Raw genomic sequence first — 22,815 nt, 5'->3', positions numbered from 1 at the left:
TGGAAACTCTGAAAGCCAGAAGGTCCTGGATAGATATTCTACCTACACTGAGAGATTACGAATGCCAGCCTAGACTAATATACCCAGCAAAGCTTTCAATCAATATAGATGGAGAAAACAAGATATTCCATGGCAAAACCAGATTCAAACAATACATATCCACTAATCCAGCCCTACAGAAAGTTCTGGAAGGAAAACTGCAACCCAAGGAAGTTAACTACAACCAGAAAAATATAGGCAATAGATAATCCCACTTTACCAACAGCCAAAAGGAAAAAAAGGATGGAAACCCACACATAATTTCACCACCACCACCAAACCAAAAACAAACAAGAATGAACAATCAATGGTCATTAATATCCCTCAATAATAATGGTCTTAACTCGCCCATAAAAAGACACAGGTTAGCAGAATGGATACAAAGACAGAATCCATCCTTCTGCTGCATACAAGAAACACACCTCAACTTCAAAGACAGATGGTACCTAAGAATTAAAGGTTGGAAAAAGATTTTCTAATCAAATGGACCCAAGAAACAATCGGGGTTAGCAATCCTAATATCCAACAAATTGGACTTTAAACTAAAATCAATCAAAAGAGATGAAGGAGGTCACTTTTTACTCATCACAGGAGAAATCCATCAGGATGAAGTCTCACCTCTGAACATTTATGCCCCCAATACAAAGGCATCCACATTCATAAAAGAAACACTACTAAAACTCAAATCACACATAAAACCACACACATTTACATAATGGAATATTAACCAGCTGTTAAAAATAATGATATCATGAAATTTGCAGGCAAATGGATGGAACTAGAAAAAATCATCCTGAGTGGGGTAACTCAGATCCAAAAAGACAAACTTGGTATGTACTTACTTATAAGTGGACCTTAGCTGTTAAGTAATGGACAATCATGTTTCAATCCACAGACCTAGAGAAGCTAAGCAAGAAGGAGGGCTCAAGGGGAGATGCATGGATCTCTGTTGGAGAAACCTACATTTAAGGTTGCAGTCCACCATGTCTGCATAGCTCTCTGAGCAAAATAAAGAACTCCTTTTCTCAGCAGGACTCCCCTTCTCTGCCTGGCCTTATTTGGAAAGTGTCACTAAGCTGACTTTTTTGGAGGGTGACTCTCCTTCAAATGTACAGAGCTCCCTCCAAATGCTGTATTGTCCCGCGCTAACCGTCTCTCCAGCAAAAACGACACGGGGACACTCCTCAGGATCCTTCTGCAGTAAAGCTTTAATGCCTCTTGAGAGGAAGAGGATAAGCTTACAAAATGGAGACCCTGAACGCCCGAAAACCCCTCCTTATATAGGCTGGCAACTGTCGCCTCAGGAGTGTTACATTCTGACTGGCTGAAACCCTCGGACCATGTGACGTCAGCTGATCGAACCATATGACGTCACGGGAGGGGCGGAGACTAAGGGCAGGAAAGTTACAAAGTTACCCATTGCGCATGCGCACAGCTTCCAATGGCTCCTTACATACGCACCAGCTCCTAACACTGTATGACTCAGCACAAAAGTTCTGCTCTTTCCTCCAGCCCTATGATAATTAGATGCTGTGTCATGACCAAGCAGCCCTCCTGCTTGTAACCCTAAGATCTTTTATGCACCATACCTATGGAATAATAAAATGAGCTGTCTCTTTGAAGCTGACTCCCAGAAGTTCTTTCCATCAAGCTCGTTGATCTCTGAACCCTGATCACTACTTCTGCTCCTTTTGTCCTCATGGGCCAGTGGCCAGCAATCCATGAAGAAAAGGGAGACCCACAGATCTCCCTGGGAAGGGGATATAGAATAGATTTTGAGAGTGAACTGGGGGCAGGTGGAGATGAGAACAGGAGGGATCAGGCTTGGAACAGGGGTGGAGGGAGAGTACTGGGAGAGAAGATTGGATTTGGGGTGCAGATGGGAGCCAATGTGGGAACCTTGTGCTATGGAAACTCCCTGGAATCTTTGAGAGTGACTCTATCGAACACTCCAAGTAATGAGGGTTATGGAGTCTGCAGCGGCCATCTTTATTAAACAGGCAAGGCTTCCAGCTGTGAGCCCTAGACCAGGAGCTCTGCAGAGACTGTTTTTGTTTTTGTTTTTGTTTTTTCGAGACAGGGTTTCTCTGTGGCTTTGGAGGCTGTCCTGGAACTAGCTCTTGTAGACCAGGCTGGTCTCGAACTCACAGAGATCCACCTGCCTCTGCCTCCTGAGTGCTGGGATTAAAGGCGTGCGCCACCAATGCCCGGCGAGACTCTTTTTATTGATACATAAAATGCCTTTTAGCAAGTCAATTCCCACATACCAAAATCTCTGATGTGAGCTAGAAGTCGTCTTAAGGAACCACTAAGCAAACACTATAAGAATTCCAGGTTTGCCAGGAATGTCTTATGCCTGAGGTTATGCTAAGGTTCTAAAATTCCCAAGAAAGAGCAACCCCATAAATTTCACATAACAACCATTGATATTTACAAGAGATTATTTCAAGGTCTAATTGGCCATCACTCTAGAGTAAATGCCAGGTACAATGTCCCTGTTAATATTCCACTACACAAAACCTTTGGCCTACAATCTGTCCTGCCTTCAAAATGGGTCATAGAACTTGTGGGAGTGGGGAACTGGTCCAACTTGAGGCCCACAGCACAAAAGGAAGCCCATACCTGGCACTGCCTGGATGAACAGGAACCAGAGGCTGGACAGCCCAGAGACCCAGGATAGAACCAAACAAAACTGGCAAAAAAAAAAAAAAAAAAAAAAAAAAACAAAGCTAGGTTCATTAAACGTATTATGTTTGTGTAGCTGGATGTGGGACTCCTAACAGTGGAAGTGTAGGGTGTCTCTGACTCTTTTGCCTGCTCTTGGGACCCCCCCCCCCATGGGGTTGCCTCATCCAGCCTTGATATGAGATGTGCCCAGTCTTATTGTAACTTGCTGTGCCGTGTTTGGCTGATATCCCTGGGAGGCCTGCTCTTTTCTGAAGGGTGATGGAGGAGTGGATCTGGGGAAGGGGGAAGGGGAGGTGAAGGGGAAGAGGGTGGGGAGGACTGGGAAGAGTGGAGAGAGAGGAAATTGAAGTCCGGATACAATGCATGAGACAAGAATAAAAGGAAAAAGGAAAAGATCCTGCCTATCTACCCACCGACCCCATGCCTTCTTTCTCTTTCTTGTTAGGAAACAAACTGGCAAACAAAAATTAAGAATTAAAAAAAAAAGAAAGAAAAATAACAAAGAGGAATCACAACACACACACCACATTAAAAACAAGACCTATAAAAATATTGGAAACTATAATATACAAACACAAGACAAATAAAACAGAAAAACACTCAAACACAGCAATATGAGACAAAACATCTACGAAGATATCCGTGAGTTCACTTTGTGTTGGCCATGTTTCATATACAGACCCACACTAGTTTTTACAGCTGTCAAGCGGCCTGTCCTTATGTGTGACTAATACACCCTGTGAGAACCCCCTGGTGAAAACTAAATTTCCCTTTTCAAGAACTGTTAATTAGAGATTGCTTCTTGGTTAGGGATGGGAGTTTGTGCCCACTTCCGCCTTTCGTTTGCTGGGACCTGAGCAGACCCCGCACATGCTGCCACATACCCTGTGAGTTCCGATGTGCTTATGTCAGTCCTGTTGTGCCTGGAAGATACTGTTTCCTTGGTGTTGCCCCTTCCCTCTGGCTCTTACAATCTTTCTGCCCCCTTTTCTGCACAGCTCCCTGAGCCCTGAGAGGAAGGGTTTGATGAAGATATCCCATTTACGACGGAGCACTGCAAAGCCTCTCACTCTGCGCATTGTCCAGCCATGGGTCTCTGTGCTTGTTCCCAAAATGCAATAAAAATTTGGGATAAGTAATTCTTTTTTTTTTTTTTTTTTTTTTTTTTTTTTTTTTTTTTTTGAGACAGGGTTTCACTGTGACTTTGGAGCCTATCCTGGCACTCACTCTTGTAAGACCAGGCTGGCCTCGAACTCACAGAGATCCGCCTGCCTCTGCCTCCAGAGTGCTGGGATTAAAGGCGTGCACCACCAAGGCCCCGCTGATAAGTAATTCTTATCACAAAGAATTAGATCAAGGTGTGGTCCCACCCACCACTGGCTTTCATTCTTGGCTCTAGTCTCTCAAATTCAGCACTGAAGGGGGACACTGAGGTAGACTGTTAGGGTAAGATGTCCATTAGAAGTGTTAACAGGAGACAGCATGGCAGGGGCTCTGAGAGGGATCAGCCCCATGTGGCAGAGTCCCTCTGGGGTTTCCCAGGAAGGGTTCAGCAGGAACCTGCAGGGAGGCTCTCCCATTGCCTAACAGGTATTGGGGAAGGGGTCAGAGGGCAAGATACACGGCCAGCAACAGCCCCTTGACGTGTCTGAGTCTGTAAACAGCCTTTGTCAAGTCAGAAATCATCGCACTTGGAAGATTTGGATTCATCAACGCTGCTCTCAGTCGGAGGCCTGTCTGTAGCTGTGAAAGGGAAGTGGGGAGTCTGAGGGGGTTCACGGGAGGGAGAGTATAGCTGCCTGAGCACAGTTTGGCTTAACAAAGCACCTGCCATTCGGACCTAATGATGTGGGTTTGGTTCCTGGAACCCATGTAAAAATTCAATCCATAGCAAATACCTGTGATTCTAGCTTTCCCGCCCAGAGAAAGGAGGCAGGGACAGGGCCAGCTCTTTTGGACTAAACAACCCAGGAACAAAAACAACAAGACAGACTGCCTCAAAACAGCAAAAACAGAGGCCTCACTCATGAAATGTCCCAGTTTCCACATGCAGGCCATGACACATCCTCTCTCTCTCTCTCTCTCTCTCTCTCTCTCCTCTCTCTCTCCCTTTCACACACACATACACACACACAGAGAGAGAGAGAGAGAGAGAGAGAGAGAGAGATATGCACAGGCACGCACACTCATTTAAAATGTATACATTGCTTACTGTAGATAATATACATCTGACAAAAGAGGAAAATCTCTGATTACCCCCAGGAGAATTAGCAGGTGGAGAGCAGATACAAGAACAGATTCTTTCTTTCTCTATTCTTTTGTACTGGTGGAATTCTGAACCTCGTGAATGCCATATGCAATCAAAAGTAGAAAAGGAAACACATGAAGACTTCTCGGACTGAGAGAATATCCTGTGTTATTCCTTGATTTACACAATAGCTCTGACATTTGGAAGACGGTCTTGCCCTGCCCTACATTGTCCTAGTACATGACGAAGGACCCCTGGGATTAAAAGGAATTCTTCTGACAAAACAGTTTATTGTAAATGTCTATTATCTACAATCTGAGCACAACTGGTTTCTATCATATAAAACCTTCCAGATTATCTGCATTTTTATTTTCTGTTGAATAAAATTGAAGGGCTTAGGAGGGAAGGGCAGCACTTGCCTCTAGACTTCATGGGATCAGTGGCAGGGCTGGGAAAGAAACCTGCACTTAACTTCCCTTTCCACCGCAAAGACAAAGCTCATGATGTTTGGCCACCCACAGCTGTAGATTGTAAAAACATTTTGTCTTTGTGTTTTGAAAGTACTTTAATAAAATGCAACCCAAATGCTTCACTTGGACAAGTGGTCTTGGCAGTTAGGAAAACAAACACTTCACGAAAACAACATCTCTAAACTTAAGCCTCCTATCTTTTATCTTCATTATTTTCTCAGAGTCCAGTGTGAAACGGATACACACTAGCCTCCACAGGGGGCAAAGAGAGAGCTCTCCAAACATCACAGCCCAGGGTCCTGAATGTCTATGACTTCCACTCTCTGACTACTGAACAAGGCCTGGCTCACGGTGTGGACAACGATGTCTGGCCCAGTGCAGATACTTCCAGTGTGTTCCAGAAAAGCAGCTCTTCCCTCAGGCCCAGTACAATATCCTCTCATGTAAGAGGCTGTGGGCCCAAAACTATGCGGCTTAAAGCCCACCTTTGTAAGACTTTTAATGACCTTTAAGTTTGCGGCTTAAAGCCAGCTCTGTAAGCCTCCTGTAACCTGTAATTAGATATGGTTTGGCCAAGCGGAACTGCTAACTGCTTCTGTTCCGAGAAAGGGTCTGGAACTTTTCTGTTCGCTGTTCCAAGGAAGACCACTAGATGTTCCGGCTGACAAGAAGAATGTTCCAGTCCCAGCAAATACCTGATGTTCCTCCTATTATTCCCCCCAATTCTATTGTTGCAGGGCTATTTAATCCCACTCTAAGCCCCAATAAATCGAGACCTTAACGCGACTCAGACTGACTCTGTCTTTCTTTATGCGCTTGGTCTCCTTTCTCTCTCGCCCCCATTGACCCCTAGGTGATACCCCCTTGAGACCCACAAATAACCTGGCCTGCTGGATGGGTCACTCTCATATCTGAAAGAGTTTCCATGCATTTCCCAGAGAACTGAGCAAAAACATCCCCTCTTGGTCTAAGCTACCTGCTCTATCTTAGAGTTGAGTCTTAACCCCTTCTTCATCTTAGATCAACTTTCAGGATCCACTTCCACTCATGCATCTAATATGCCATGCCCTTATTGCCTGTGTGTTATCAAACACAGGTATAGGCTGGGGGTGAGCCAGAGGACACAAGATGTGTAGGGCCAAAGTGTTCTTTGGATTCACATCATGCTACATTTGTCAGACTCCATCTGTCCTAGTTTGCTTCTCAGCTGTTGAGATAAAACCCTGAGAAAAGTCAAGTCAGGGCAGGGAAAGGTTTGTTTAGTCTTACAGTACATCACTTATGGAAAAGTAGTCAGGAACGGTCCTTAGGGAAGAACCCAGAGGCAGGAACTGAAGTCCAGCCCTTGTAAGAATGTGCCTTCCTTCTCAGGCTTATGTTCAGTGCCCTCTCTTTTTTTTCAGACAGCCCAGGACCACCTGCTTCCTTCCTTCCTTTGTTGCTTCCTTCCTTCATTCCTTCCTCCTTCCCTCCCTCCCTCCCTTCTTTCCTTCTTTTTGACTGACCTGGAAATATGTCTTCTCCCACATGAACTGTGCTGCTAAGCAGTGAGTGAGGATGCTGCCCAGTGAGTGAGTGAGGATGCTGACCAGTGAGTGAGGATGCTGCCCAGTGAGTGAGGATGCTGCCCAGTGAGTGAGGCTGCTGACCAGTGAGTGAGGATGCTGACCAGTGAGGATTCTAGACTCTAGAAGGTAGCAAGTAAGAGTTGACTTCAAATCATTCTAAATGGCAACATCTGAATTTTTCTCCCCTTCTGTCTTTCCTCTCTCCTAACTTCTACTTCTTTCTGGTTATAAAAACTATTTCTTACCTTCAAGAAACCATGAGGAAGCAATACTATATATTTTTGCCTTGCATATCTCATTTGGTTAGTCATCTACAGAAAGAGAAATAAGAATTCTCTAGGTTATTAATGTGAACTTAAACTAGTTTTTATTTATTATGTTTATTTATTTGTGTATATGTATGTGTGTGCTTTTGTAATTGTGTACATATATTATAAATATATGTACATCTTATGGTGCATGTATGGAGGTCAGAAGACAACTTTCGGGAGTCAGTCAGTTCTCTCCCCCAACAATGTGGGTCCCAGAATTGAACTCAGGTTGTCAGACTTGGCAGTAAGAACCTTTATCCCCTGAGCCATCTCACTGGCCCCAATTATTTATTAATAATAGAAGCATGATCTCTCTGATGATGCATGCTAAAAAAGATTGGAAATACTATAGGCTCCCTGGTGCCAGGGAATATTTTTTATATTTAAGGTTTGTTTAATCTTTTTATCAACATAAACATTTGAAAAATAAAGTGTTCAGGAACACAGCTAAAGGAAACATCTCAGGTCAGTGAAGGGAAGAGAAGGTCAACTTTAGCCTGAAGCCAAAAACAGCCTTCCTTGTCATCCTCAATCCTGGAGCACCGAGGTCCTCTTCTTAAGGTTCCATGAGCCCCTGGAAGTTGAGTGTTAAATGCTGTGTTTGCATGTGTGCATTTTTCTGGACAAAGGATCCGTGGCTATCACTGGGTCTTCAGAAGGGCCATGACTCAGAAAACATTTTAAAAATTGTTAGGTTGATGCATAACATATTATTGGTCTTTTTAAATATAAATATATAAACATGTATCAGTGTATAAGTTGGAGTTTTGGAAACTTTAGCTATGCTGTCAACTTTGGCAAAAGTATCTCAGTTTACCATGTTCAGTGGCATTGCACAGAAATAAACAGCCATAATATAATGGTCTATGTCAGCAGTTCTCAACCTATGGGTCATGACTCTTTGGGGGGCAAAAGACCCTTTAGCAGGGGGTCACCTAAGACCATCACCAAAAACCATCAGAAAACACATTTTAATTCATAACAGTAGCAAAAACAGTTATGAAGTAGCAATGAAATAATTTTGTTGTTGGGGGAATACCACAACAAGAACTTCATTAAAGGGTTGCAGCATTAGGAAGGCTGAGAATCACTGGTCTATGTAATGGCTAATCTGGTTCTCAGCTTGACACACCTGGGAAACGGGAGACTCAATTGTAGAAAAGCCTCTGTCAGATTGCTAATTGATGTAGGAGGGCCCAGTCCACTGTACCATCCCTAGGCAGGTGGGCTTGGGCTGTAAAAGAAAAGCAGTTGAAGTGAGCCTGGAGCAAGCCAGTAAGGAGCATTCCTCCATAGCTTCTGCTTCAAGCTCTTGCCTTGAGTTCCTTCCTTGGCTTCTCTTGAAATAAACCCTTTCCTCCTCTAGTTGCTTTTAGTCATGGTGTTTATCACAGCAATAGAAAGCAAACTAGGACAGCCCAGAAACAAAAAACAAATTTCTCCCCATTTGTACAGGGGTAACACATTGTTATAAATATGCAAGAACTTATGCAGGTGGATTTATTACAGACACTAATACAGCATTCTCTAATTATAAGAAGAAACTGCTGGCAGGGCTTGTTTGATCAAAAGCCACATTCCCATTTCTTGGCAAAGAAAGCCAATTTGTAGTGAAAGGGGAAAAATTAATAAAGGTCTAAAACCTAGACTCCAAAGCCCCAAAAGAAAATTCTGAGTTCCCAAAAGGCAGCTCAGCAGACAAGGTTAAACAAAGGTCCACAGGACTCACACCCTTAGACCAGATATCACACCCTACAATGGTGTCCACATTCCTCTGGTCCAAAGAGGATCAGATAGTTATCAACTGTAGAAGTCCCCAGCCCAGGAGATAATTAACAAACTCATTGCCTCTGCAGCATCCTGCTTAATTGTACCTTGCCTGAAGCATACAACCATTGCCCTGTCCTGGGTAAACACAGAAGTTCTGTAATCTTGGGGCTTCCAGCCTGACAATTTTCCCTTGTAAAAACACCCCTCAGTCGAAAGTGGGCACTCCATTTGTTCCCGAACAAATGGGGTCCTTGCTGCAGCTCGTATCCTTGAGTCAATAAAGAAACCTTTGTCCTTGCATTCGGTGAGTCGCCTCCTTGCTGGCGGGTTCTTTTGGGGTTCCAAATTCTGGGCACAACATCTACAAGGAAGAGTGAACTTGTGAGTGATCCACTGAAAGAGGAGTGAAGAGTGGTCTCTTCCAATGAGCTCCACAGGAACTAGTTTTTAGCCTTTCTCATCTTTAGCACAGAGGTAACAACACTCACCCCGCTGAATTGTCATGTTCAAGGGGATTCGTGCAAAGCCCTTAGAATGGTACCTGTTGCAAAACAGGTGCTAAGTAAATGGGATCAGTAACAGTAGATGTCATGTTTACCATCCTGGGGACTTCAGAGGAGGAGTGGATTGTGGTGGGAGGGAGGGTTGGCAGAGAGAAGGTGGGGTGGGGTGTGAGGAGAGGAGGGAGGGGAAACTCCAGTCAGGTTGTAAAATAAATAAATAAATAATTTAAAAAATGTAAAACGATAATATCTACTCATGAACAAAATAATAACATAGAAATATTTTCAAATATTTTGTTTTCTAAAAGAAAAGTTGAAAATAGAGGGAAACTTGAGATAATATTTTGGTGTAACTCATGCTGTTGGGGCTGATGCTAACACTCAGCGGCAATGTTTACTGTGGGTCCCAGCTAATGAGCCTCTGGTGTTTTCATAGTTCCTCCTCTTCGCCAAGGGCCTCAGCAGGGTAGCTGCTCCTGCTGCTCAGAGGTGACTGGTGCTATTACAGATGCAGAATCCCAGATCCATGCCATACTTGCTGGATAAAAAATGTACACTTTGTGTCACTTGAGCACTTGTTTGTGTATGTGTGTATGCTTGTTTATGTATGTGTTTATGTGTGTGTGCCTGCTGTGTGTGCTTATGTGTGTATGTGTGCTTTTGTGTGTGAGTGTGCTTATATGTGTGTGCTTGTGTGTATTTGCTTATGTGTGTGTGCTTGTGTGTATGTGCTTTTGTGTGTATGTACCTGTGTGTATTTGCTTATGTGTGAATGCTTGTGTGTGTGTGTGTTTATGTGTGATTGTGTGTGTGTGTGTGTGTGTGTGTGTGCGTGCATGTCTGTGTGAGTTCATGTGGAGACAAGAGGACAATAGATGTTTTACTTTTTCACACTCAACCTTATTCTCTTCAGATAGTCTCTTACTGAACCTGGAGCTAGGCTGGTAGCCAGTAAGACCCACTGGTCCTCCTATCTATGTCCCCCTTGGTGCTATGGTCACAATCATGTGTGGCCACACCTGCCTTTGTGTGTGAGTGTGGGGGGGCATGTGCTCATGCATGCTGGAGATCTGAACTGAGGCCTTGTGCTTGCACACTAATCTCCACCCTCAGCCCTAATGCTGTAGGGGCCTCAGGTGATTCATATGCACTTCCATGTTGAAAAGTCATCTTTTGCCTACCAGAAACCTATTGCAGATGACAGTTTCCCAAGGTGAGGGTAACTTCCTGCTTGTTGCTTTTCTCCTAGTACCAGGGCACGGCAGTCACACCCTTAAATCTTTTCTTTGTGGTTCATTGCTGCAGCCCAGGATGTGTCCCACTTTAATCAGGGTTAATTTCCTCCATCTCAGAAAAGCCCAGAGCCACCAGAATCAGAGCTAGGCAGAGGCCATCCTTCCTTTCACTAGAGTTCTCAAGCAGAGGGCAAAGACTGCATTTCCAACAACAATCCTAGAGCCAGTTATAAACACCTGGAGATGAAAGACTGGCCTGATTCTAACCCATGACTCACCAGATCATGCTGGGGGAAAAGGAGTGGCCAGGGAGTGACTGGAAGAAATAAAGTGTGTGTGTGTGTGTGTGTGTGTGTGTGTGTGTGTGTGTGTGTGTGTGTGTGTGTGTGTGTTACTTGTGACAACTGTGGGAGTCAGTTCTTTCCTTCCCCCATGTGGGTTCTGGAGGCCAAACTCAGATTGTCCAGCTCTTCTGCAAACATATTTATCTGCTGAGCCATCTTGCAGGCCTGAGAAAAATGTATTTAAAAAGGAAACAGTTAATCTGGGGCATCTCTTCCAGGGCAAAACCCAAGCTGGCTCTATGGATCCTTGCATATTTATTTCACTGTGTGGCCCAGCTTTAGGGGAGCCAGGATTTGTTCTAATAGGAATGATAAGGCATACAGGCATGGAAATAACTAATATGAAGAAAAGTTTTTGTTGTGGTTTTATAGCTGCTGATCCTAAAAACAGGAGGCCACAACAGGCCATAAATGGCCACATGATTCTTTATTACATAGTAGGAAACAACAGACAAGAGCCACTGCTGTGGTTTTTCACAAGAGGGCTGAGTGAAGCATGGCTAGCAGGTTCAAAGTAACTTTGAATAATTTTAGAGGGCTATAGGGTGGGAGAGCAGTGCCTGGGTGCCTGGGAGCTGACCCTAGGGATTAGCGTGGGTAGATAATGCCCCAGGGTATGAGAAACCTGCTGGCGCTCACAAAAGGAGGCGTCTGGAGGTGAAAGCTCTGGACTGGTCATTACGCATATAAAAGGAACACTCAGCTTCTCTGTCTGAGAGGGGCAGGGCTCTAACCTTGACCCAGGATTAGCAAAGAGCCCTCCCACTACATCTTAAAGCATCAGAATTTTTTTTTAAACTTTCTTTTTATTGAGTCTCTTTTTTTTCTTTTCTTTCTTTCTTTTTTGTTTTGTTTTGTTTTGTTTTCCTTTGGTTTTTCAAGACAGGGTTTCTCTGAGGCTTTGAAGGCTGTCCTGGAACTAGCTCTTGTAGACCAGGCTGGTCTCGAACTCACAGAGATCTGCCTGTGTCTTTTACATTATGCCTTCCAAACCCACCCATCACCCCCCCCCATAAAGCAAAATGAAATATAAGAGAATAAAAGGAATAAAATACAAGAAGAAGGGGGAAATCTTATCATGGAAGCTTCAGTGTGGCACAGTGAGTCACCCCTTTATCTATACATTTGTACATGTAGGTGTTCATGACAAAGAATTATTGGTCTGGTTCGAGGACCCTGGTCTCTGCTCTGCCATTGATGCTGAGACCTCACTAGAACTCTTCCTGGACATCCTGTTGCTGCCTGTATTGTAGAGATTCTGCCCAACAACCCACCACACACACACACACACACACACACACACACACACACACACACACACCATGCTCCAGCAGATCATAGGTGGGGTGGATGTTGGAATGGGCCAACACATAACCCTGGTTCTGGGCCTGGGTAGTTGCAGTGTTGGTCAGCCTGCCAGCTCTCCCCTGTTTTTGCCACGAGGATGAGCTCTCTAGCATTGCCCTGGCTAGTTCACCTGGTGCAGCCATGAGCAAGGGAGGGACCGGTTCTCCTGCTTTCACATCCTAGAGTCAGCTCTCCCACATCTACATCTTGAGGGCCAGCTCTACCGTGTTGCCCAGGTGAGGTGTAGGGTCCACTTTCCTGAGTGCTACATCTGCTGAGGGGAAGAGACAGCTCTCCCAGCTCTTGTGTGTAGGCAGAGTTTTCCTGTACTGGCAGCTGCTCTCAAATAGCCACTCAGAATCTTAATATTAATTATAAATGATCAGCTGGTAGCTCAGGCTTATTACTAACTTGCTCTTACAACTTAAATGAACCCATTTCTATTAATCTCTGTATTGCCACATGACTTGTGGCTTTACCTGTCCTCCAGCATGTCTTGCTCCCTCTATGTCTCCTGGTGACTCTTCTGACTCTACCCTTCTTCTTCCCAGAATTCTCCAAGGGACAGATCAAATGATAGCAACTTCTCTAAGGGAGGGATGGAGAGACAGGGCAAATCTCTGAGAACAGAAACTGAAAATCTTCCTTACTGGTAGGCCCTTGGCTCTGGCAGACAATTCAGTGTGGTCCCTCACACACCAGAGGCCATGGAGGTAGGACAGTCAGAGCCAAAGCCCAAACCTATGTAATCAGTTCCTTGGCCTGGAAACACCAGGTAGTCATTGTCAGTCCTTCACGGCTTCAGAATCAGTCACTCTGAGTTTGTAGAAACCAAGAATCAAAATCGTTCAGCGGAAGTAGGGCATGGTGGTGCAGGTCTGTCGTTCCAGTTATTTAGGAGGGTGACACAGGAAGAGCCCAAGTCCAAGGCTACAGTGTGAGTTCACAGTCAGCCTGGGCAACTTAGTGAAACCCTGTCTCAAAACTGAAAGTAAGAAGATGGTTGGGAACCTGTTTGTTGTTAGAACATCTGCCTGCCGGCCTAAATGAGTGAGTTCTTGAGTTCAACAAAACACAAAAATGTTTGGAAGAAAAACTGAACTAAGTATACAGACTTATTTTTCTTGCCATTAGCTCCCAAACAAAAGCACCTAATAATTATTTCCATGGTATTTATATTTTAAGTGTTACATAAGATGCATATAAACACTACAGCATTTTATGTAGGAACTTAAGCATTTGCAGAAGGCGGTAGCTTCAGGATTCCTGGAACCATAACCCCACAAGAATTCCAGGGACAATAACATTAATGTTCACTTATATTTTTAAGCTTCTCCCCTCTCTCATCTCTTTCTGTTCCCAGGTTCTCACAGGGGAGGATCCTTGTTTGAGGATCAGCTTCTGATTTCTTCTCCAATGTAGGTGAAATGGGAGAAAAGAGAAGGCTGAGAGGCTGAACTGATGCAAGTTGATATTAAGGTGATAGGAAGGACCTAGAAAGATGGTCAGTAAAATGCTTGCTGAGCAATCGTGAGGATCTGAGTTTGATCCCCACCACCCAAGTAAAAACCTGAGCACCGGGGTATGTACCTGCAATCCTAGCACTAGGGGCTTGTGAGGTGAGGTGGAGACAGTGGATCTCTGGCACTTACTGGGGAGCCAGGCACAGGGGAATCCCAGTGCTGGGGCTTGTGAGGTGAGGTGGAGACAGTGGATCTCTGACTGGGAAGCCAGGCACAGGCCCACTGATAAACCGTCTCCAAAAAGTAAAGTGGAGAGTCATTGCAGAAGACAGACAGCATCAACCTTCAGCTTCCATATGCTTACACACATATATGCATGTGTACCCATACAGTCGGAACACTTACACACACATACAAGTAAAAGGTAGAGATAAATACACGTTTAATAAAAGGAAACAAAAGGAGATAGCAGGGTGAAAATTTCATATTAGCTAGACGTTAGAGAGAGTCATGGAGGAGTTCTGAAAGAGTGTTGGCAGAGTGAGGCTCCAGTAAACAAACCGAGGGACCACAGGGCAGGAGAGGAGATGAGGAAGGGTCGGTCACTGATGGTGGACACGGCACCTTTTATGTTCTTTAGCAGACTCAGATTTAAGGAGCATTCTGCATTGGTGACTTCTTTTTCTGACCATTATACCACATAATTGTGGACCACGTGGGATTGATCTGGGGCACAGAATTGACCCTGGAGCACTGATGCCTCTTCTGACATCCCCACTCATCCTCTTCATGTTTTCATCATAAAGGATGAAAAGAAGGCCTGAAGAAACACAAGGAGATGCATGAGCCCCAGGCGGCATACTTCGTTTGAGTTGCTTCTTCATCATCCTTGTTGCCTACAACCTGCAATAGAAGTGTCTTAGAAAAACAACAGAACAAAAGTGAGACTACAGAGGAGGCTTGGAGTCAGGGCCCCGTGGATCAAGAAATGACAGACCAGGGGACTAGTGGATCAGGAAATGACAGACAGAGGAGTCTTGGAGACAGGGCCCAGTGGATCAGGAAACGAGTTTCCACAGAACTTTTATTTGGAGAATGGTGATGTCCCTCCCAGTGGAGAGGGCCGCTTGACTTCTCTTTACAATGTTTACAAATTCGTGTAACTACTTTACAAGTATATACAGACGGTCTTAAACAAGTCACTGGGGGGCTTCTGCCTTCATAGAAACCAGGATGTAATGAAGAATGTAAAACCTCACAGGAAGGTTGCATTTTGTCTTGTTCCCAGGTGATCAAAGAGATTTGGACAAGCAGTTAGACATCTAGAATACAAGAAAGTTTTTGAAAATGTGCACTTGTATTCTTCAAAGGTCCAAAATCCTGATTTAAAATATCAAGTTGATTTTTAGGCTTAAATTTACCTGAAATTATTGGTGATCAATTTCCCAGATGCATAGCTCCCTGACATGGGATCATATCCCTATCATTTATGTTTGTGTGTTCCTGTGTGTGGACAAGCTTGTGTGGCCAGAAGTTGATCTTTTGTGTCTTCCTTTATTGCTTTCCATCTTACCTTTGTGATACAGAGTTTCTCATTGAACATAGACTGGCTTGCCGGCAAGCCCAGGCCTCCCTGCTTCCCTGCCTTCCCAGCACTGGACTATGGGGCATGCGGCCATGACTTGCATTTTCACATGCTTGCTGGGAATCCAAACTCAAGTCTTTATGATTGTGTGGTGAGTGATTTGCCCACAAATGTGTCTCTTCAACCTTTTGAGCTTCTGAGAGGTTCATTCTCCCTACATTTCTTTGAGATTTATCTTAGTTTTATGGCACATTATATAATATCTTAATCATATTCTTCATATAATTATTACATAGCTTCATTATATAATATTATATATAATGAAAATTACCAATATCTGTAGCCTGGCATGACTCAAATGCCATGGCTTAGAAGAAAGACTATAGCAGGCTTTCTTTTGGGCCACCAACTAGCTCCAAAATCATGACACAGACACTTCTTATTAGTTATGAATGTTTGTTCTTATCTTGCCCAATGCTTGTCCCATTAGCTCTTGTAACATATTTTAACCTATTTCTCTTCATCTATGTTTTTGCCTTAGGACTTTTTACCTTTCTTTCATTCTGTATGTCCTTCTCTGTGTCTTGCTGGCTGGTGGCTACCCACCTGGTCCCAGGTCCCTCCCTCTCTTTCTCCCTTGTTCTCTCTCTCTCCTCTCTTCTCTCCTTCTTCTTTTTCTCTCTGCCCACAAACCCTGCCTATCTCTATACTGCCTAGTTATTGGCCATCCAGCTTTTTATTAGACCAATCAATTGCCTTAGGCAGGCAAGGTAAAACAGCAACATATCTTTACATAATTAAACAAATGCAACACATCTTTGCATACTTAAACACATCCATACATCACTAAGCAAATGCAGCATACACAAATGAAACATACCTTTACATAGTTTAAGTCATATTCCACAACAAAAGACACATCAGTGGTGTGTACTGGAAAGCAGTGCTGCTAAGCTGCTCACTTCCTCTTCAGAAGAAAGGCTGTTTGATCCAGGAAGATACTGATGAATTGGGTCTAGAGTCACAGGCTCAGTGAGACAAGAGAGCAGGACAGACAGTGAAAAGAAAACTCACATATAAAGAGACAGGTGAGATAGCACAGATGGTCTTGCTGCCAAGTCTGACAACTTGACTTCAATTCCCAACCCACGTGGGAAAGATTGTTCTCTGACTTCTACACTTGCACTATGGCATGTGTATGCCCCCCTGCCCTGAAGGGACCAGCTTCCCGTTTTGGCAGCCATAACAGCCTAACAGGTGCTTGCCTGACCTTGCCTTGGTCACTAGGAGGTCAGATGCCTGCCTGGTGGCAAGGAACCAATCAGAAGTTAGCTGGTGGTGCTATACTTTACGGCTCTGGGTGTGCTTTACAGATAAGTGCACAGCAATGATGTGCAGAACATAGCAACTGCCCTGGGAGGGCCTATGGGTCATAACAACCAGTTGACCAATCAACACAGGGCAAGTCCTCCAAGCCTGGAGGCACACTAATCCTGAGCCTGTGCATACCCCTAGAAACTCCCCTTACGCTGCCCTATAAGATCTCTGTCCCATGGATTCTCTGGGTCTTTTCCCAGACATCCGTCATGGTGGATGGATGAAAGGCCCAAGCTAATGGGGTTAGCTCGTTAAACAACTGCAATAAAGTCTCTTGAGGTTTGCATCAAGCTTTCGCCTCTACCTAGTGATTGGGGTTGCCGAAGTCCTGGGCCAAGTTCCTGGGGGCCTGAGCCTCCGGGGGTCTTTCAGCCCCACTAAATGAATAAATTGATTTTTAAAAATTAGCATATAAAGGAAACCAGACCAGAAACCTTTCCCTACCAAGGCTGACATGTAATATTAAAAAATGTGTATACATATGACTTAGATGGTCTCAGTCTGCTGGTCATGGATGCCCTTGCTCTGGAGCTCTGGTCCACCTCTTCCCTTGGAAGTTCTCTTTTTCATAATACTTCTCAGCACAGTGCCTGACACTCAATAAGGGCTTAAATAAATGTTAGTGTCCCCCTCTTGTTGGTGACAAGTACACTCACTCTAGACAGTTGCTTGTGAAATCTCTAGGAGGGACAGGATGGGAATACAGTGTTAGTTTCATCTCCAAGATAAGGGTAGAGTAGGCAGTGTCCATCCTGGAATACTTTAAATATCAAAAATTTTCTGGAATTACTATATAAACAACATCACATATTCCAGTGACTTTTCAAAAGTCCATAGATGCTGCCAGAATTCTTAAAATGCAACTTCATTAAAAATCCTTTTTGAACTCATGGTCATTTGGCCATTCAAGATGGTCTCTATCAAATGGATGCTAAAAGTACAACTACGTCAATATACACCAGGACTTCCTCTCCCATCAGCAATCTGTGTTATTTAGTTTTATACCAACTTGACACAAGCTGGAGTCATTTGGGAAGAGGAAACCTCAGCTGAGAAAATGCCTCCACAAGATGGTGTATAGGCAAGACTATGGAGCATTTTCTTGATTAATGATTAACATGGGAGGACCCAGCCCACTGTGAGTGGTGCTAACACTGGGAAGGTGACCCTGCAGCAGGCTAAGCAACCCTTGAGTGAACAAGCCAGTAAGCAGCACTCCTCCACGGTCTCTGCTTCAGTTCCTGCCTCCAGGTTGGTACTGTGAATTCTTGCCTGGACTTCCTCCAATGATGGGCTATGATATAGAAGTAAACCCTTTCCTCTCCCAGTTACTTAAAAAAAAAAAAAAGATTTATTATGTGTACAGCGTTCTGCCTGCATGTGTCCCTGCAGGCCAGAAGAGGGCACCAGGTCTCATTATAGATGGTTGTGAACCACCATGTGGTTTCTGGGAATTGAACTCAGTACCTCTGGAAGAGCAACCAGTGCCCTTAAACACTGATCCATCTCTCCAGCCCCTCTCAGTTGCTTTTGATCATGGTGTTGTTTTTGTTTTTTGTTTTTTTTATCACAGCAACAGAAACTAAGTTGGACACTCCCTTCAAGAAATGATTGATTAATTGATTGATTTCTTCCTTTTTTTCTTTTGCAATACTTCTGACTTAACATAGAAACGTAAGGCCACATACATGACAGGGAAACCCTCTACCATTGAGCTGCATCCCACATCTTCACTTTTTATTTTGAGACATAGTCTTGCTAAGCTGTCTAGGCTGTTTGGAACTCACTCTGTAGTCCAGGCTGGCCTTGAGCTTTCCATCCTCCTGCCTCCACTTGTGGAGTAGCTGGGATTACAGGCCCACACCGTCAGACCCAGCCTCTCATCCTTTTACAATGTTTAGAATTAAGAAGCTGTGGGTCTTCAGATGAGGAAACGTTCAGGTGTCCAGAGATCTGTGGGAGCCTGCACTGTAGGGAGCTCACAACAGGAGGATGTGGCCCTGAAAATGTGAGCTGTTCCCAGAACAGAAGCAAAGTGTCAGAAAAGGAGTGACAGCTTTCAAGGGAGCCTGGCCCTGTGTGTGTGTGTGTGTGTGTGTGTGTGTGTGTGTGTGTGTGTGTGTGTGTGTGGTGGGGGGAGGGGGTTGGAAGGTCCTCTGAGAGCAAACCGGGAATTCTGTTTGTCCCCTCCCCCATTTCCATTACCTTTGTTTTCTCCTCAGTAACTCTTCTTTCTCAGTTTCTCTGTGGGTGTGAAAAGAAACTCCTCCCAGCTGTGAGGAAAACTTGTGAAACAAATATTTTGGATATATTACAAATCTGTTGTTTTCCTTTTCCTCTGACAATCTACATCTCCCTCCCTTCCTGGCTTCAGTGGGGATGAGGGCGGGGACCATACAGACCAGCCCTGGGACATAAAGTAACACACAGATGACTCCACAGCCCCGCAGCATGACCTATTATGAGTGCCATTAATATTTTCACCAGGGCAACATGCTTTCAAAGCATCTGAAGAAGACAGAGGTATAAATGGCTTTCTGCCAGCTGTAGCCAACTTTGTGATGTGACAGCTCTACAGTCACTTACTATTCCAGAGGCTTTGAGTCACATTGTCGATACTAATTTATGTCTCCCTTTATTTTATGTGTGTGTGCGTGCGTGCGTGCGTGTGTGTGTGTGTGTGTGTGTATGTATGTATGTATGTGATGGATGAGACAGTCTCTAATTGAACCCAGAACTTGCAGATTTGGCTAGACCAGCTGCCTATGGAGCTGTTGAGATTCACTTGTCTCTGTCCCCAGTGCTGGGATTATAGATTCTGTTGTAGCTGGTTTTTATACGAGGGCTGGGGATCTGAATTCAGGTCTTCATGTTTGTGCATCGTGCACTTTTTACTGACTGAACCATTTTCCCAGCCCTTTATTTAGTACTTTATTATTTCTTGTGGTGAAGTATGTTTGTAAAGGAAAGTTTTCTCTAATGGACATGTTATATTACATAGCAACATCTATGTAATTATTGTCCATTTTTGAAACATTAGGGAATTCCCAGTTTCTTGTTAAGCTGCACTGCTATGACTATCTTTCTGAACAAAAGTGCCATCTGAATTTGTGACCCTCTCCTTGGGACAGTTACCTCAACATGGGCCAGATGTTGTGGACATCTATTTTTGGGGAGGGGGTCTTAACATACATTACCAGAACATTTGCATTGTCTTTCTCTTCCATATCTACTCTTCCTACTTGTCGTCACTGTCCACTTGAGTTTCAAAGGGTCAAGCAATGGAATGCTTGTACAGGGCCTGGCAGTTTATAGTGACTAAATAGAGACTGTGATCACTGTTGCTCTTTTCCTTCTCTCAGACTCATCTAAGGGCTTCAGTGCCCCAGGCTGCTCTGTCTTGTGTGTCACCTGCTCAGCATTGTCCAGGTATGTTCCTACAGGGTTGCCAAGGTACTACTTCAGACAATGACAAATTCCTTGAAATCAGGATCATTAGAAGGTAAGTGGCTTACAGGTTTTTCAGCACTGGATTTTCATTCATGACATAGTTGTGATCTTAACCTGCAGGGTAGACTCCTCAGAGAGCTATATAAAAATGAAGGAAACACAGCCTGTGTCTGTGGAGGATAGGGCCTGGGCATTTATAGTTTGGGCAGAAGTAAGGCAGGGGGACCACTCAAAGCAAGAGGAAGTCATCTGGGAATGTGCAGATGCCACATGGGACCTGGTGATGGACTTATACAGACACTGGGTGCTTCTTTTAGTGCTACTCAAAGATGTCAGCATAAGCACTGGGTGGAGCCCTCAGTCCTCAACATGTTGGTAAGTGGTCCTGATGTTCTGGCTGCTTGGGAGGCCAAATCTATTCTCAAACAATGGAAAAGTCCTGCTTCTTTCTGGGTCTGTTATAGCTTCCATGGTGCCAGCCTTGGGGAGAAATGGAAGATCTAAGTTGTCACTAGCAATCTCTGGTGGCAAGAGCCCAGCTCAGGAGTCAAACCTAGGATGGAGGATTTCACACTCTTCTGCCATAAGCTGGTCCTATAAAAAGTATACTCAGTGCCAGGCATGATAGTATGCATATGTGACCCCAGGCTTTGGGAACCAGAGGCATGAATATGTTTGTGTTTGAGGCCAGTTAGGCTACATAGCAGCCTGTCTCTAAACAAACAAATAAATGACTAACTGCCACCACATGCTTAGATAATTTATTTTGATGCTTTTGTGGTCTGTGGAGCTGACTTCTTATCTGATTCCAAAGAAGCGTGCCTGTGTGCTGAGAATGTAGTGTAGTTGCAGAGTGCCTGCCCAGCATGCATGAAGCCCTGGGCTAGGTCCTCATCGACAGACAGACCAGACACACTGGCACACTTGTAATCTCATTGCCGGGGAGGTGCAGGATGATCAGGTCAGCCTCTGTTACATTCAGTTATGCCAGACTGGGACAGGTGAGACCCTATTTCAAAAACAAAAAGCCCCCAACGCTGACTCCCACAACAACCCCCATCTGTGCTTTGATCAGGTATCCTGGATGGGGTGTGTTCTTGGCATAGGCCTGGAGGAATGTGGCTGTATCTATTCATCATTTTATAAATATTGATGAGAAATGGTAAAATGTTTTAAAGGAAACTTTATCTGAGGGAGTGTCTTGGAATTCAGCTTTTTTTCTTCCTTCCAAAGTCTTTCTATTTTGGCACTGAAATCTAAACAGCCAAGGTGGGTGGGCCAGCCCCCAAGATTTGTTCACTATTGAGGCACCCCAGATTCTCTACAGAGTGGGCTTGAGCAACAGGGCCCTCAGGTAGTGTAGTAGCCAAACCAAAACCCCTTGTGCCCTAGATACGACAAATATTTAGAATCACAGTGGCTTCCCAGAAGGAAGTGGTGAATTGCGTAGCATTTTGTGAACACCCTTCAGTGCAGGACTATGAGAGGAAAAACAGCCCATTCTGTAGCAGAGATACTGATGTGGAGAAATACTGCCCAGCTCTTCACTGGCACACCCACAGTGGCATAGGCCAGGAAGAAAAGGAGGTCATGTCTGAGATGGTTTTATCACAATGGAACCTTCTTCATCACATCTCTTCTGTCATCACTCACTTAAATGTCAGAGACAGGATGAGAATGTAGCCCTATTGGTATAATGCTTGCCCAGCACACATGAAGCCCTGGATTCCATCATTAGAACTGTGTAAAGCAAGTCATGGTGGTGCGTGTCTGTCATCCCAGCTCTTGAGAGGTGGAGACAGGAGAATCAAAGTTCAAATTCATCCTAAGTTCAAATTCACTGGTCCAAGGCTTCTCTAGTCTGGGTTTTTTCTCAGGTCTCTAAGTCCTTCTGGCAAATATCTGGCTGCTCTATGAGTCTCTTGGGTAACAGAGAACTGCTTACCACCATTTCAGCCCATCTGTCTGGCTAACCCTTGCAGAATCCTCTCATATAGCACTTGAGACATCAGTGCTTGCTGATGAAAGACTTTAAATACAACCAATAGCCTTGGAGGTTGGCCATCTCTGAGTTCTTCCGGTCTATCATCATATATCTGTCTGCCCCCCATTCCTGTTAATATCCATTTTCATACATCGAATCTTGTTTCCAGAATTTTTGTTAGGGTTTCCCCCACTATCTTAAATCCCTAGCATTGTTTTCCACAAGTGGCTATGATATGCATTTCAACCTCATATAATTCCCAATATTCCAGGTGCCCATTACATGACAATTTTTGCAAAGTTCTCATGCATTGATTTCGTCTTTGTAAGTCTCACTGTACAAACTGCATTGTTAAGACAGTGACTTCCAAAGCATTATAGGTCCTTACAACACGATGAAACTTTTTTCAGAAAGAACTCTATATCCTTTTGTT

Source organism: Cricetulus griseus, assembly GCF_003668045.3.
Source record: "Cricetulus griseus strain 17A/GY chromosome 1 unlocalized genomic scaffold, alternate assembly CriGri-PICRH-1.0 chr1_0, whole genome shotgun sequence".
NCBI classification, from domain to species: domain Eukaryota; kingdom Metazoa; phylum Chordata; class Mammalia; order Rodentia; family Cricetidae; genus Cricetulus; species Cricetulus griseus.
Note: the sequence above shows the minus strand (reverse complement) of the source record.